This window comes from Populus nigra, chromosome 14 (genome assembly GCF_951802175.1).
Source record: "Populus nigra chromosome 14, ddPopNigr1.1, whole genome shotgun sequence".
NCBI lineage: Eukaryota > Viridiplantae > Streptophyta > Magnoliopsida > Malpighiales > Salicaceae > Populus > Populus nigra.
This window is the reverse complement of record NC_084865.1, coordinates 2,388,239-2,403,253: the sequence shown is the minus strand read 5'-3', so window position 1 is coordinate 2,403,253 and position 15,015 is coordinate 2,388,239.

Genomic DNA, 15,015 nt, shown 5'->3' with positions numbered 1-15,015 from the left:
AATAATAATAATATAAAATAAATATATCTTAATTATATTTTTTTAATTAATTTCTATGTTCTTGAAACATGATTACATAGAGGCATGTTCTCTCTTTTCTAATTAATTTTTTTTTTCACAAAACAGTAATCAAACACCATCTTTATATATAATTCATTGGGAAAACCCAAAAAACTAATAGAGACTATTTAGAATTAACCGGTAATTCAGAGGGTAATTACGCTTTAATCACATAAAAAAAAATAGCTTACATGCATCCATCCCCTTGAAATAAAGATTCCAAACTTACTGTTTTACCAAAAAAACAATAATATAAAAAAATTAATTTAAAACAAAAAAAAATCAAGATTTTATAAAACGACTCCAAACAAATATGCTCATCAAATATTGTTGGGGGCTCTATTGATTTTAACATATGAGGCGGCCAAGCTCCGGCATGGAATGTTCATCGATGCAAGTAATTGAACTTTGAGGTTTAAGGATAACGATCTCACTGCCCCAAATTTTTCTATATGCTTTCAAGTTTTTCTTTTTAAAAATAGATTTATCACATATTTTATTAAAAAAAACATGGTATTTTGTTTTTACATTTATATATATTTAAAGAGAAGCCCACCTTGCTTATATCGAAGTCAAAGTTTAGAATTTAAAGAATAAGTCAAAAAAACCTAATAAATAACGATAAACAAAAAGACATGAGATATTTGGATCATATTCAAGACCAATAAAAAATTTCATAGAAAACAAGATAAAAAAATAAATTTAATTTTTAATTGATTAAATATTGAAGTATGAAACCAGAAAAAAATATCTTAAACAAAAGAAACAAAAACCAAACAAACATCCTAAACCTAGTCAAATCTAAAAACTTGTAACCTATGAAACTCTAAATCCGGGTTCATTCAAGAAATTTATTATGATCAATTTAAAAATATCAATTTTAAAAACTTGTCAAAACAAAATAAATTAGTAATTAAAAGAATATGGATTAAATTTGATAGGAAAAATAAATCAAATAAGGATGGAATTGTAAAATAAAATATATTTAAATACCACAATTAAGAATTCCACCACAATTCATATAAATATATGTTTATTAAAAAAAAAACAAAAACTTAATTTTGAAGAATTAACATGAAAAAAATAAATAAAAAAACAAAAAAAACATCTTAATAACCTTAGTGCATTGAGACAAATTATTAGCCTTAACCCTAAATCAATAAAACACAAAACAATCAAATTAAAAAAAATATAATAACTAATCAAAATATTTTTTTAAAAAAAACACCGTAAAAATAGCCCTGCCCAGGCGCAGAAGCCTTGGTGACCCAGTGCACTTAGGTCTTAGAATAAAAATGCCTAGTTAATTTTTTTTCTTTTTTTGAGAGGGTAAATAACCTATCATTCGTTTTATTTTTTTTTTAAAAAAACAGGTGACATGCCAGAAAATCAAAAAACAATCCTCAAAACACAAAATCAAAATGGTTAAAAACTTTCTCCCCACCTTGATTTACCTTTTCAGACCATATAAAAGTTCAAAAAACTCAATGACACTCCTCTAATAAATAGAAACACTTTTACACCGAAATTGTAATGAGTTGAAAAAAAAAGTCAAGGTAATAAAAATGCTCAAAAGCCAGCCGCCACTATAGTGAACCCAAAAAAAAAAAAAATAGCATGGGGATTTTTCTCATTGTTAATTTTGGTCTTCGGTTTTAATTCAATAAAATTAAATCTGATTATGACAAATGTGGTATTGATTTAATCACTGAATATTTTTTAAATACTTTGAGAAACCCTTGCAAAGCTAAAATAATCAAATCACTAACCATAACCTTAAATTAACTAAATTTAGAAGGGTAATTTTTTTACAAAAAATAAGTAACTGAAAAAATAAAAGGACTAAAAGGAAAAGAAAAAGAAAATCACTATTTCCATCCATAGACAATGCACAGTGAAAATGCTAAGGGAATCAGTTTTTTTTTTAATTTTAATGTAATTATGTAATATAATTCAACCGCGTAGCATGGTAGATGCTTGCATTGCGTACCCAGATAGCTATATTATTTTACAGATCACAGGGCTCTGAAGGAATAAAAAATCATGTGATAAAACAGCTTGTATGTTTTCACCTTTTATATTTACCCATGGGCTATGTACAAAATCTCAAGATCGAGGGTAATTTTATATATTATTTAGAAGTGTGGTAATAATTATTTTTTAAAATTTATTTTACATTTCAAAACCATTCAAAAATATTAAAAAAAAATAAATTTAAAACAAAATAAATTTCAAATTTTAATGAAAAGAGTGTTGCGTGTGACATAGAATTTATTTAGTTTTTATAAATATATTAAATTAATTTTAATATAAATGAAGTATATAAAACTTGATTCGAGAAAGATTTGGTTTTACGAAAACATTCCCATCATTACAAAAAAATATTAAAAAAATATAGAGAACAGTGATTTCATTATTTGCGTTCACTTTATGGATCAAGAATGAATCATACAGTTTCATTTTTTCCGTTAAAAATCAAGAAACACTTTAAGTTTTCAAGATTTTTACCCAAACCTTAAGCTTTTTACACCAGATCTCATCTAGCCCTCAATTAAATATAGCATGTTACCTCGAGTGAATTTGGATCAATCCCCAAGACCACTTGATTACTTCATCTTTTTCACCATTGCTATTTGTTAATGGGCGAATGGAAGCATGCAGCTTTCACACGAGTTAGCTGGGGTTGAATTAAAGACAAATTGGCCTGGAAGAGATGAATTTGGACCACCAAAACCATGGGAGCTTTGCCGAACCTCATAGGTTGAGGCATGGTCCATCAAGACCTAAAACACCCATTAAGGTCTCTTGTGCTTGCAGCACGAACCGTTTATTTCTCATTTAAACCATTTTTTTTCTTTCATATTGATCCGGTCAGATGCAGATTCTTGTATGATTCACCTCTTCCAAGATCATACGATTTTCTTAGATGTTCATCATGTCCAGATACTTTTCCCCCCAAATATTTGACAAGCAAACCTTCGCTTCATAACTTGGACCTGGTTGCACTACATTTGGAGCTTAAATAAAGTGGGATTAAGTTAGGTAATTTAATTATTTTTACAGTTAAAATACATGAAATATCCTCAGTACCGTTCATGAAAGTTTAAATGTTATGATTTAATTAACATGATAGGTCATATTAGCGGTAGATTAAAAGGAATTCAACCTTTTAACGAAAAATAGGGTTTTTAAATTAGTCCATTTAATTTATAATATTTCTTTTATGAAAATCAAAGTAATGTATAAAGCTATATGTGCATCGTTACAAGTACCAAGTAAAATGTTATCACAAGTTTTTTACTATTTACTTTAGATTTTTTAATCTTGATAGTAAAAATTAATTTAATCAAATCAAGTTTCTCGGTATATATCATTAGTCATGACAACATTTGTTTTTAGGTGATGTTTTAATATTATAATCCAATCGTATTTTTGAATTTTTATTATTATTTTAGTTTTAAATTATTATTTTAATATTCTTGAATCATTTTAATATATTTTTAAATAAAAAAATTTTAAAAAATAATATTTATCACGGAAATGAATTAGAACCTTCTTACGCTAGAATTTTGTAGGGATTTTTTGTGTTGGAGTTTTTGTTTCTTCTTCCAAGAACTACAATATCTACCATATGTCCAATGGAAACCATCTCTAATCCCTTTATATAGAGGACCTTTCTACGTAACCTCACATCTATATCGTGGCAAAATGGGACTCAATATTAGACAACAGACATGAACATGAACATGAACTGATCTTCAACTCTGTTCTTAGGAAATCATATCTCCTGTAAGAAAACGAACATGTGGCAGCCTTAAAAGCTAAAACAACGGGGGGGAGGGGAGATAGATTTGAGAGGCAATAAGGTTGTACGATACCACTGTACATGAAAAGGCATTGATGTTTATTTACTTTTACTGTTCGTGCACAAAGACACCCTGTCCAGACCCCTTTGATCAAGGAGAGTACTGGGCAGGACGTGAAGAAATACTATTAATTATATACAAGTTATATTTACGGATTATTTTTTTAAAGCGAAGGTCTCTGTGATTCGATGATTTTGATATTAAACCCTGTGGTTTAAAAAATGGAAATTGGGTTCTTAACATTTTGAATAATTTTGGGGCGAAACTTCCATTGAAGTCAAAATTATTAGCTCAAAAAGACAATACATGGACACAATGCACATTGATTGTTTGAGATTTTGATAAAAAAAAAAGTTTGACAATTGATCAAATTTGATTGGAATGTTAATTTTAATGAAAGCTGGATATGCAATTGAATAGAAAATTAAAAAGGTCTCAAAATGCATCTCTCAATAATCTAATTACTTTTTTCTAAGCTATATTATTTAGTTAGACAGCAAATAACAAAAGAAAAGAAATCAGAGTTTCTCAAGTGCTAAGTGCTAGGTTACAGCCCTTATAAATTTCGTTGTTTTATAAATTCTAATTAATATGAACTATGATATTAATAAAATAGCTCAATTCAATCACTTTATACAGAAAAATCTCATAAAACTTGATGAGGTCTCAAAAATTTAGATAATTTAGGAATAAGACTTATATGTTGGATAATCCACTAATTTCTTTATTCTAAAAATCTAATTCACTTTCCTTGATCCAGGTAGCTGGTAGCTGATACTTAATGTTTGGTACGCCTAAATAAATAGTGATCAGTACATGTAAAAGGTTCCATTTTGTAGATTTAAGGACTCTTCGATACTTAAAAAAATATATTTTTTTAGAGAAATGATAATGATATTTTAGAGAAATAAATTTTAAAAATATGTATGTTAAAACTATTGAGAATGATGAGATTATAAACCTGTTTTTTTTGAAGGATTTTTATGATTTTTATAACTCATGAATCTTGTTTTTTTTAATAAAAAAGAGACCATGAAGTGTCATTTTGCCCTCATAACTTTTAAAGTGGAATAAATATCTCAGACACATTATTAATATTAGAAAAATATCCATTACATATAATTAATGGGGATGGGGTAAACTATAGTTCATTTTAAATACTTTTATACACTCAGCAATGTAAAGAAATGAATATCTTTGATCTTAATATTTTATGTTAAGGATCATAATAATAATAAAAAAAGTTCATCCATCAAAGCTCTAAAATCTAATTGAGAAAAGAATATAAAAATAAATAGGAAAAAAACTTTTTTTTAAAAAAACTATAGCCTTTCTTATTTAGATTAACAACAATCCAACCCGTTTATAAAATAGAGTTTATAAAATTTTCTAATAAAATTTAAGCACAATTTAATAATTAAATAGAAAATTATAAACTTTTTCATCAAACAAGTCATTTGACATTTCCAAACCTGTTTTAAAATGTTATAATCTATTTAGTCCATCAACATATCACTCGATAAGAAAATCAAATCACAAACAGCCGTTGCCAAAAACCCTTGCATGTATACGAGGCCACATTAGAGAGCATGAAATACAAGCTCATCAAATGTAGGGGAGGCGACAAATAAAGGACGAGTTTTGCTGTTACAGGGGCCTAAAACTACAGCTGCAATCCCAGCTTACAGTCGGCCATTAATAACAAGTGGGACCAAACACTACCTAACCACAAGAAAAGATGGCATAACATAACCTTCTCCTAACTTTAATTAAATCTTTAATCTTTCTCTCCTTTTGCTTCTTTTCCTTTTTCCTTTTTTTTTTCTTTTCCTTTCGATCACTTGTTTGTTGGCATTTGATCACTCGAAGGAGAACCCTTTTCTCCCCCTTCTTTCAATAAAACCCCCCCGGCAAGACCCATTCAAAAGCTTTTTATCCAGCTCTCACATTTCCTCGGCTTTCTGCTCATAACATTAATGCTACTGCTTGCAGAAGCATCCGATATCTTTCTTTTAAAACCATCTCCCTCTCTCTCCCTCAAATCTTCACACGCGAACACATACAAAGTTGCCCATGTTTCCTGCTCTCAACACCTTTTGCTCATCAAAGTTAGGCCCTAAGCAACAAGCCAGCACTCCTCCTATTACCCTCCTAAGTCTTTCTCTCTCTCTCTCTTCGTCGCTTGTTGTTTTGCATGATGGTTGCATGTAGAAGACCTCTAACTCTACTTCTTTGTCTCTTCTTCTTGTTCTTCATTTTCTTTGTTGGTTACTCTCTCGGTTCAAGGTCCACCCATGTATTTAAATTCAAGCCCAAAACTCAATACAAAGGCCATTTCTTCAATTTGTTGCCAAGACATTTACCTATACCAACTTCTGGCCCTTCAAGGAGACACAACGACATTGGCTTACAGAATTGGAAATCACCATGAAGATTAAATAGATTTCTTGAAGAAAAGGTGACTATTCGTATTTTTTTTTCTTGAAAACACTGAGGAGTTGGTGGGTACTGTATATGGGGTTGCTGGGTAGTATAATTCTTTTTTAATTAATGGGAGGTTTGTTGACAGTTTGTTCAAAGAAATTGTTATGAGTATGTATTGTTTCTCCTTTACTCTCAAGGAGAAACTGGTTGGTAATTTTGGTGTGTATCAAATGTAGACAAAATCACTAGCTTGATGACAGAAGTCTAATTATTACTTCTTCTTTTTTTCTTATATATACACATATTTTTCTGTTTGTGGGTTAATTACAGATAGATAAGAAGTTTACTTCTTCATTGCAAATTTGCAGATTTTCCCACACCCTCTATTTTGCTTATATTTAATTTTGAGTTATAGACATATATTATGTGTCTAATATATGTATGTTATTTTTTTTTATATCATCTATATATTCTCTTTTTTGGGCTCGTGTATATGTATTTTGATTTTAGTATCCATAGCTTGAACTACTCGATAAATTAATTGTTCATTATGATCCATAAGGGTGGAGTTTTCCGGAGTCATGTGGCTTTAATTTCTTTTTTCTTTTTTTAATAATAGGCATTAATTTCTTTCTTTATTATCAAGTCATATTAATAAAGAAATTCAACAATACCAATTCGTGAAATTTAATTATTTTTAATGACATTAAAAGGCTATACCTCTAATTCAACCAAAATCTAATTAGATCTGCTCCACCAATTAAGTTATTCTTTCCCCCCCTCAAGTTTTCTCTGAAGTTGAATATTTGGTGTAACTTTATTTATTCATCTCATGGTCAAATTAATTAATTAAAATGATCGAGTGCGGATTAACTTTAGGAAAACTAGGTTTCCTACACTTAATTTTTTGATTTAAGTAGTAAATATTGTTACACCAAAAACCGTAATGGTAAGCCTCCTGTGATATTTCCTCCAGCAAACCTTGTTCACTGCCATTGAATACAAGGCAGAGGAACTCTCATGTGCAGCAATGTGATGCAGTTGTTGATTTGTGCTTTTCTTGATTTTCTGTTCTTTTCCATAGCAAACAGCGATTCACTCCATCAATCTTTCTGCCTCGACATCATGAAGTACAAATTATTCATGCGTACGTACGTGTATCCATGATACATGTTTAGATTCATGTATGTGTGTGTGTGTGTATATTCATCATCGATTAACCCAATTTTCAAGTAATGATGAGGGAAGTGGACCTTTTGGAGTGCCCATCTCTCTTTTTTCCCATGGATATAGTGAGATGAATTTGCGGAATTATGGGCTTTGTCTATATTTGTGGTATTTATCATAACATGTTATCATAACAGATAGCAAAGGACTCGAAAAGCTTCCATCAACTCAAAGCTTTCCCCTTTGATCATGACCACCCAAGGGAAGGAGGGGTCTTGATGGATCCACTTGTTTGGTTATTATGTACAACTCCATTGGATTCCATAAAAATTGAGTTTTGGAATAATAATGAGAGGACATTTATAAGTGGAGAATGATGTATCGAGTTTTTTCTCAATAGATACACGGTTTTGCACTGGCAAAATATGATTACAAGTATTTTTCATTATTACTGTGCTCATTCCAAGCATGTAAATGTTGCTGATCATCCTTCCATTAAAACCCAAGATAACTATGAACGTATGATTAAGATTAAAAGCTCCATTTCAAGCTAATTACATATAAGAAGATGAACTCGAATTCAAGACCTGATTCTCTCTTTGCTTTGCAAAGGAGCCACAGTCGACGGGGTCATATATAAGAAAAAAAAAAGGTAGAATGCTCCTCCATTAATTTTAAATCACAAGGTTGAGATTGTTAGAGTTAACATAAGGATTAAAATTACTTGTTTTCTCTGTACCATATTGATTTTATTATGTTAATCATTTTAATTGAAAAAAAGAAGCTATAATTAGCCTCTTTATTATATGAATTAATTTGAGTGTTTTAGATTAAATAACATCAATGGATCAATTGGATTTTAACGTGTGTCTTAGTTTTACTGAAAATAAGATAGAGGGGTTAATTTTATTTTTATTTTTTTGAATAGACTAATCTGACTAAATCAATATAGCATAAAAACATCTAATGATTTTAATTCAAACTATTCTATAAATTTTATTAAATAATTTAAAGTATTGAATTAATATTGTTTTTTCTGACATGCAGGGAACTATTTAGAATTGCATTCCAAACGACATTTTCTTGAGTTTTGATTTCTTTTGATTAAAATTATTTTTTTATATTTTAGAATCTTTTTGATGCTCTAATGTTAAAATTAATTTTTTAAAAAATAAAAAATATATTATTTTAATGCATTTCCGAGTAAAAATTTAATTTAAAAAGTAATTATTAATTATCATACTCTCAAATACACTGTAACCAAATCTCACCTATCAACCTAAAAAGTCAACTCAATTAAATAAATTCATGGTTGGTTATTTGGGTTAGGCGTGAGTTATTAAGTTTCTCTTGTTCTTGCAAAGTGTTTTTAATATATATTTGAGTAATGTTATATATATATAAATAAACTTTTTAAGCAAAACTACATACAAACACATATGATAGTTATTTCTCTATAAAAGGCCAAATATTTAAAATTCATGAAACTCACACTTTTCTCATTAAAAGTTAACACTTCAGTTTGTATGGGAATTTAATATAAAAATCTCATGTACAAATCGTTTTCACATATTTTTACCACTATGATCTCCTCCATAAAATTGGGTGGAATAAAGTTTTTTTTTTCCCGAAGGTCCACAAATTTTGGGTACATTGAAATATTGGGTGGACTGTAGACCACACAACAATTAAATTTTCTATTATTTAAAAAACCTTTGACTATAACGTATAGTATTTTTTTAAAAAATTAAGCTACGTATCTGTTAGGTAGTGTGTTGTCATTATCATACACGCATATGATATTAACGAAGAAGATTGAAAATTATACGTAGTTCAGTGCTGGCTACAGTGAAAGGTGTTCAAAAGTTGAAGTCGAAAGACATGCAGGGCAGGAGTCCAAGTTTGAAAATTGGAAGTTGAAATATATACATGCATGCTTCTTATCCAATTTCTTCATGCAATTAAAATTGGATAACCTATCATATTCTTTATTGAAAACTTAGGCACTTTGCGTTGAATCTTGCTGTTCTAATGTATATATATATGGGAAATAATTATTAATTAATTTACTTGTCGGCCAGCAAGCCAATTGCTTTCATATATAAAACTTTAATTTTAATTACTTTACAATATATATATACACATGCATGTGCACTGCAAAAATAAAGGCCGTTTCTTAAAAAGAATTTTTATTTAGGTATGTCATGCTATGTTAATGAAAACTGATCTATTAACCCTTTTATTTTGATATTAGATTATTTTAATTATAGTAGAATTAATGAAAAAAATAGATTTCATACGACGCTTCACTATTCATTTTTTTTGGAGCCTAATTTCATGATATAAAGTTTGTTTTGGCGATTTTTTTGAGTATTTTTTTGGTGTTTTGGGTTGTTGGGCAGTTTATATAGCCTTTGTTTAATGAAAATGGGTAGAAAATGGATTTTTAGACCAAACTCTTCTTGATTTTTCAGCCAAACCCTTAATTTGTTAAATTCTTAATTTAATTAATAATTTATTGTATGTATTATTTTATTAAATATTGTTTCACTTTTACTTTGAATAAGAATATAACAATCTTTTTATAATATTAGAATTGTTTTTGACAACCCATCATTATTTTTCTTGATTTATTCGGTTTCTTTCTTGATAATATATGTTTTTATTGTGAAATAATTAAATAAGAATTATTTTAGAAAAAAAAATGTTATTAACTCAGTTCAGTTTATGATTCGAGTCACGAGTTTAACAATTTATCTCAAGTTGGCATGAGTCATCAGAATGTTATGGTCTTGATATTTGCAATTTCCCCCCTCCATATACATTAAGTTTTTAGCTCATAATCAAAATTATACTTGTAAATAGAATATATATTAGCAATACTTATATTTTTTTTATTACATCCATAAAATGTTTTTATACAAACCAATTATCAGTAATTTCACTAATTAAACTAACACGCGCCTCACAGCATGATATCTATTCCATGGTGTGATGAGACTTTCTTGGCATTTTTACTTATAGTTCATAAGTTTGATGTAAAATTAGCAGGGACCCTTGATTGAATATTTTTCTCAATGTTTTTGCATTTTTTTTTGGAACTCCTTTGACTATGGCTTGAATAGTACTCTAATTCTTTTCCCTGTTTCATGGCAAAAAGTAGTTTAAAAGCACCCAAAAGGTTTCCCTAAAGAAACAAAGAGTTAGAAGTACAATGATGGGCAAATGCACCAAAACAACAAATTGTGGCCCATGAACAACTTTAAATAAATAAATAAAAAAAAATGGAATAGAAGAACCCCCATGAACTATGTGCTCCAAGAAATCATGCTAATCATTAGTTTCTATCCCACAACCTAAGACTCATGCTTTTACCACGTTTTGTCGCTTAAAGATGGCAAATGATGGGCATTTTCTTATGCTAAGACTGCTGCAACTTGATCTTGATGTCAAAAATTCCCAGCTTTCATCCCTTTCAAGAACTTTACAAAGATGATGTAATATCCAATGCGTTGTGGGTGATTAGGTTTTTCGTTAATCCATTGCAAAGAATTAAGGGAGGCCCATTGATGTAACAAACTCCATTAAATTACCATGATTACAGCAGTTTTTTTGTGCTCTTTAGGTCCCACGGTAGCTTCTAATGACATTCAAACGATAAGCTTCTGTTAAGATATTTCAACTTTTAATTTGACTTTGTTTTCGCAGAAAAAAATGATCTATTTTTTTTTATATATATAAACTTAATTTGTTGTTAGATTATTAACCTTTCGAAACCAAAACATATACTTGTTAATATATTTGAGAAATAGATCTTTTACAGGGTGATCATTTTTTGTTCAGTTCAGCTTTTATAAAAAAATAATTAAATTAAATTTTTTTTAAACAACCGAAACCAGTTCAAACCAATCGGTTTTGGTTCGGTTTTTTTCACGATTCGATTTTTTTTCAGTTTTCTCGGTTTAATCGGTTTTTTTCTCACCCCGCAGTCTCTTATATGTATATATATAAAGGATAATGTTTCAATATATCTTTATTAGGAAAATCTCCAATCAGTCTCTATTTCTTTAATCGGATCAATTTAAACTTCAATTAAAGGTTTAATTAATCCTCCCATCAAAATTTTCCATGCAAACTGAAGATCCTGGACATGTGACATGGTAACCAATCACCCAAATAGAGTGGCATATATATGATAGATGGTACTCATATTATATGTTTTTGAATGGAAAATCTTGACGAAAAAAATAATTAGCACTTAACATTAATTAATTTGAGGTTCCAATCACCACAATTAACTAATTAGAAACTTACAACGTTATATAAGAGGATATAATTAGTTATTATTATCGAGATCGACTAGTTTTCATGGTTACTATAAACAACGTCAACATGTTAATGTGTTGATTACTATATTAGTAAGTCCATTGAAGTTCTAATTAACTACTATATATTAAAACAGAATGAATTTTTAATTAATGTGTGTTCCTTCAACAATGCTTTTTTTTTCATCTTTTTTTTCAATTATAATTTTATCTTTAAATATCATGTTTGTCTATCTTTATGTGTGCTGGTATTTCTTTATATATATATATATGCGCATTAAATTTTTTTGAAGAAATTCTGAAACCAAATTAAAGATCAATTTTACATAATAAAACTTAAGGTTATAACTGAAATAAAAATTGATATAAGAAGGATCTAATTAAAAATAAACATATTCCTTTTTCATTTTAGTGTGAAAAACTTTCTTTTCATCCAAAGAGTTTCATTTACATATTTTTGGTTCTTTTGGTTTAGGCTTTTATGTTTAGATCCCAAACTTTCTTTTCTTCTCTCATTTTATTTTTTTTGAATTTTCAGTTCTGAGTTTTGAGAGATTAGAGAAAAAGTTGCTAAAAAATGAGAATGAGAGAAAAAGAGATCGGTTAGCCATATTTTGACCATAAAAATGTTGATCTTGGTATTAATAGTTTTATAGAGTGTCATTAATATGTTTTAGAACTTTTCATCTAATCAGAAAAAACAAATTGAGGCTCTATAATTTTCTTATTCAGTTTAATTTTGGGTTTTTTAATTGATTGAATGGCGTTTTAAATTTGAAAATGAATTTAATGAGGTTCTTAGAATGTTTCATGGATGTTTTCAGATGAAAAAAATATTAAAAATTAAGTTTTTAGAGTCCAAAAAAAATTAAACCTTGACTTTTCGGCCACTTTTGATAGTTAAAATCTTAACTACTAAATAACTTGTCATCTATTTTATTTTATTTTTTTTAAGAAAATAAAGAACATGTTGTCCATCCATTAAAAAAAACACAACCAAATGTGTAGGCTTGACATGCAACGCTTTCTTATTCAGATTAATTTTGGGTTTTTTAATCGATTGAATGGTGTTTTAAATGAAAAAAATGTAAAAAATAAGTTTTTAGAGTCCAAATAAAATTAAACCTTGACTTTTTGGCCACTTTTGATAGTTAAAATCTTAACTACTAAATAACTTGTCATCTATTTTATTTTATTTTATTTAAGAAAATAAATAACATGTTGTCCGTCCATTAAAAAACAACAACCAAATGTGTAGGCCTGACATGCGACGCTTGCACCCCCCCCTTTATATTACCTTTCAGCTTTTTTAAGATTTTTTTTCTTAAATTTTAATTAGAATTCACTTTAAATAAAATAATTTAAATTACATTTAATATATTATTTGATTAAATATCATTTAAGTTTTTCATAATTTTCAAATAAGATTATAACTTTTTATGATAATATTAGCAATTATTTTGTTAATTATTATATATGAATCTAATATGAATTATTTTTTAAAATATGATCATGAATATTCAATTAAAATAAAATTTTTATTTTGGTACTTTTTTATTATAAAATTTCATATAATTTTCTTAGATTAATTATTCTATTTTTTCAATTGCATATAATATACCGAGACATGATTCTTAATATTTTTCTATCGAAACTATTTTTTTAAGATCATAATAAATTTTAATTTAAAAGCAATGCTTTAAATATAAAAAATCATAGTTTTGTTGAAAAAAAATGCAAAAAATGAAGTTTAGATTACACACACCTATTTATTTCAAATGATTGGAATTTTTTAAAAATTAATTAGTTGCCTTAACATTTTTTCAAAGAACATGCTATCAATAAAATAAAAAAGGATATATTTTATTTAAACAAAATAAAAATACATAAATATAAAAAGAATAATTCATCTGACAAAATATATTTTCTCCAGAATTTAAATTGTTTATTGTCATATAAATATCTATTTAAATTATATAAAAAAACTAAATCAAAATAGATTTCAAAAACTGCCACATAACATATTATGCACATAAATAACTAATGTGATATAATTATAACACCATTATTGTGGTACATAAATTAGGCCTAAAAAACGAATATCTTTACAATCGAAGTAAAAAACTATTTTTTCTCAACGAAAAACAAATACACCAAGGCAAAGATATAAACGATTTTTCAACAGTTGAGATTCAAATGGAGACTTCCCACCAACCCTTACTTTTCCTTAGATTGCTTCAGTAAGTATAGAGTGAGAAAAAAAATTAAAAAATTAATTAAATCAAGAAAATTAAAAAAAAATAATTAAAAAAATTAAACTATGAAAATAAACCAATTAAAATTTAAAAAAACTGATCAGTTTGGTTCGATATTAGTTTTATAAGCTTGCAACCAAAAAAACCAAACCAAACCAAACCCAAACCGGAAAAAATCGAGTTAAACTAGAAAAAAATCGAGTCAAACCGGTTTGAACAGGTTTTTGTCCTAAAAAACATAATCAAACCGAACCGAACCGAAACCGGTCGCTTTTGGTTTTTATTTTCTTTTAAATCGATTTGATTACTTTTTTTATAAAAACCAAATCAAATCGAAAATAATCACCGCTATTCTTTTGTATCAAACAAATTAATGATTGAATAATATATAAAATCGGTGTTTCCACGAGACACCGATGGCTTATATATACGTGTATGGTTTGAAACGTATATATAGAACTGATGAGTAATTAATTGAACAATAATTTTCCAGTGCAATAATATTGTATATACAGCAAGGAGATTACAATCATGAGATACTACGTACGTACTCTCCATAATTCTTTTTCGATAATATTTGAGATACTCTATAATTAATTATCTCCTGTGAAATAATATTATTCTTGGTTGACAGCCTGGATATTGTTCTGATATAGAAATTATTGAAGCTGAGAATTGACAAGTGGATATGATCTGAAATCATGATGATGGTGATGATGATGCTAAAATGCAAAAGAAAGATTAGACTTGTGAGGTATGAGTGATCTTTGTGAAATTGGCTCTACTCGCACGCTTCATTATTTGATTTGTCCATGTTTTACAATTATTACCATGAATAATTAATTGCTTTTATATAAGATTCCTGGGAAAAAAAAAAAGGAAAGAAAATTCGAAAAGGAGTTTGTCTTTTTTTTGCAT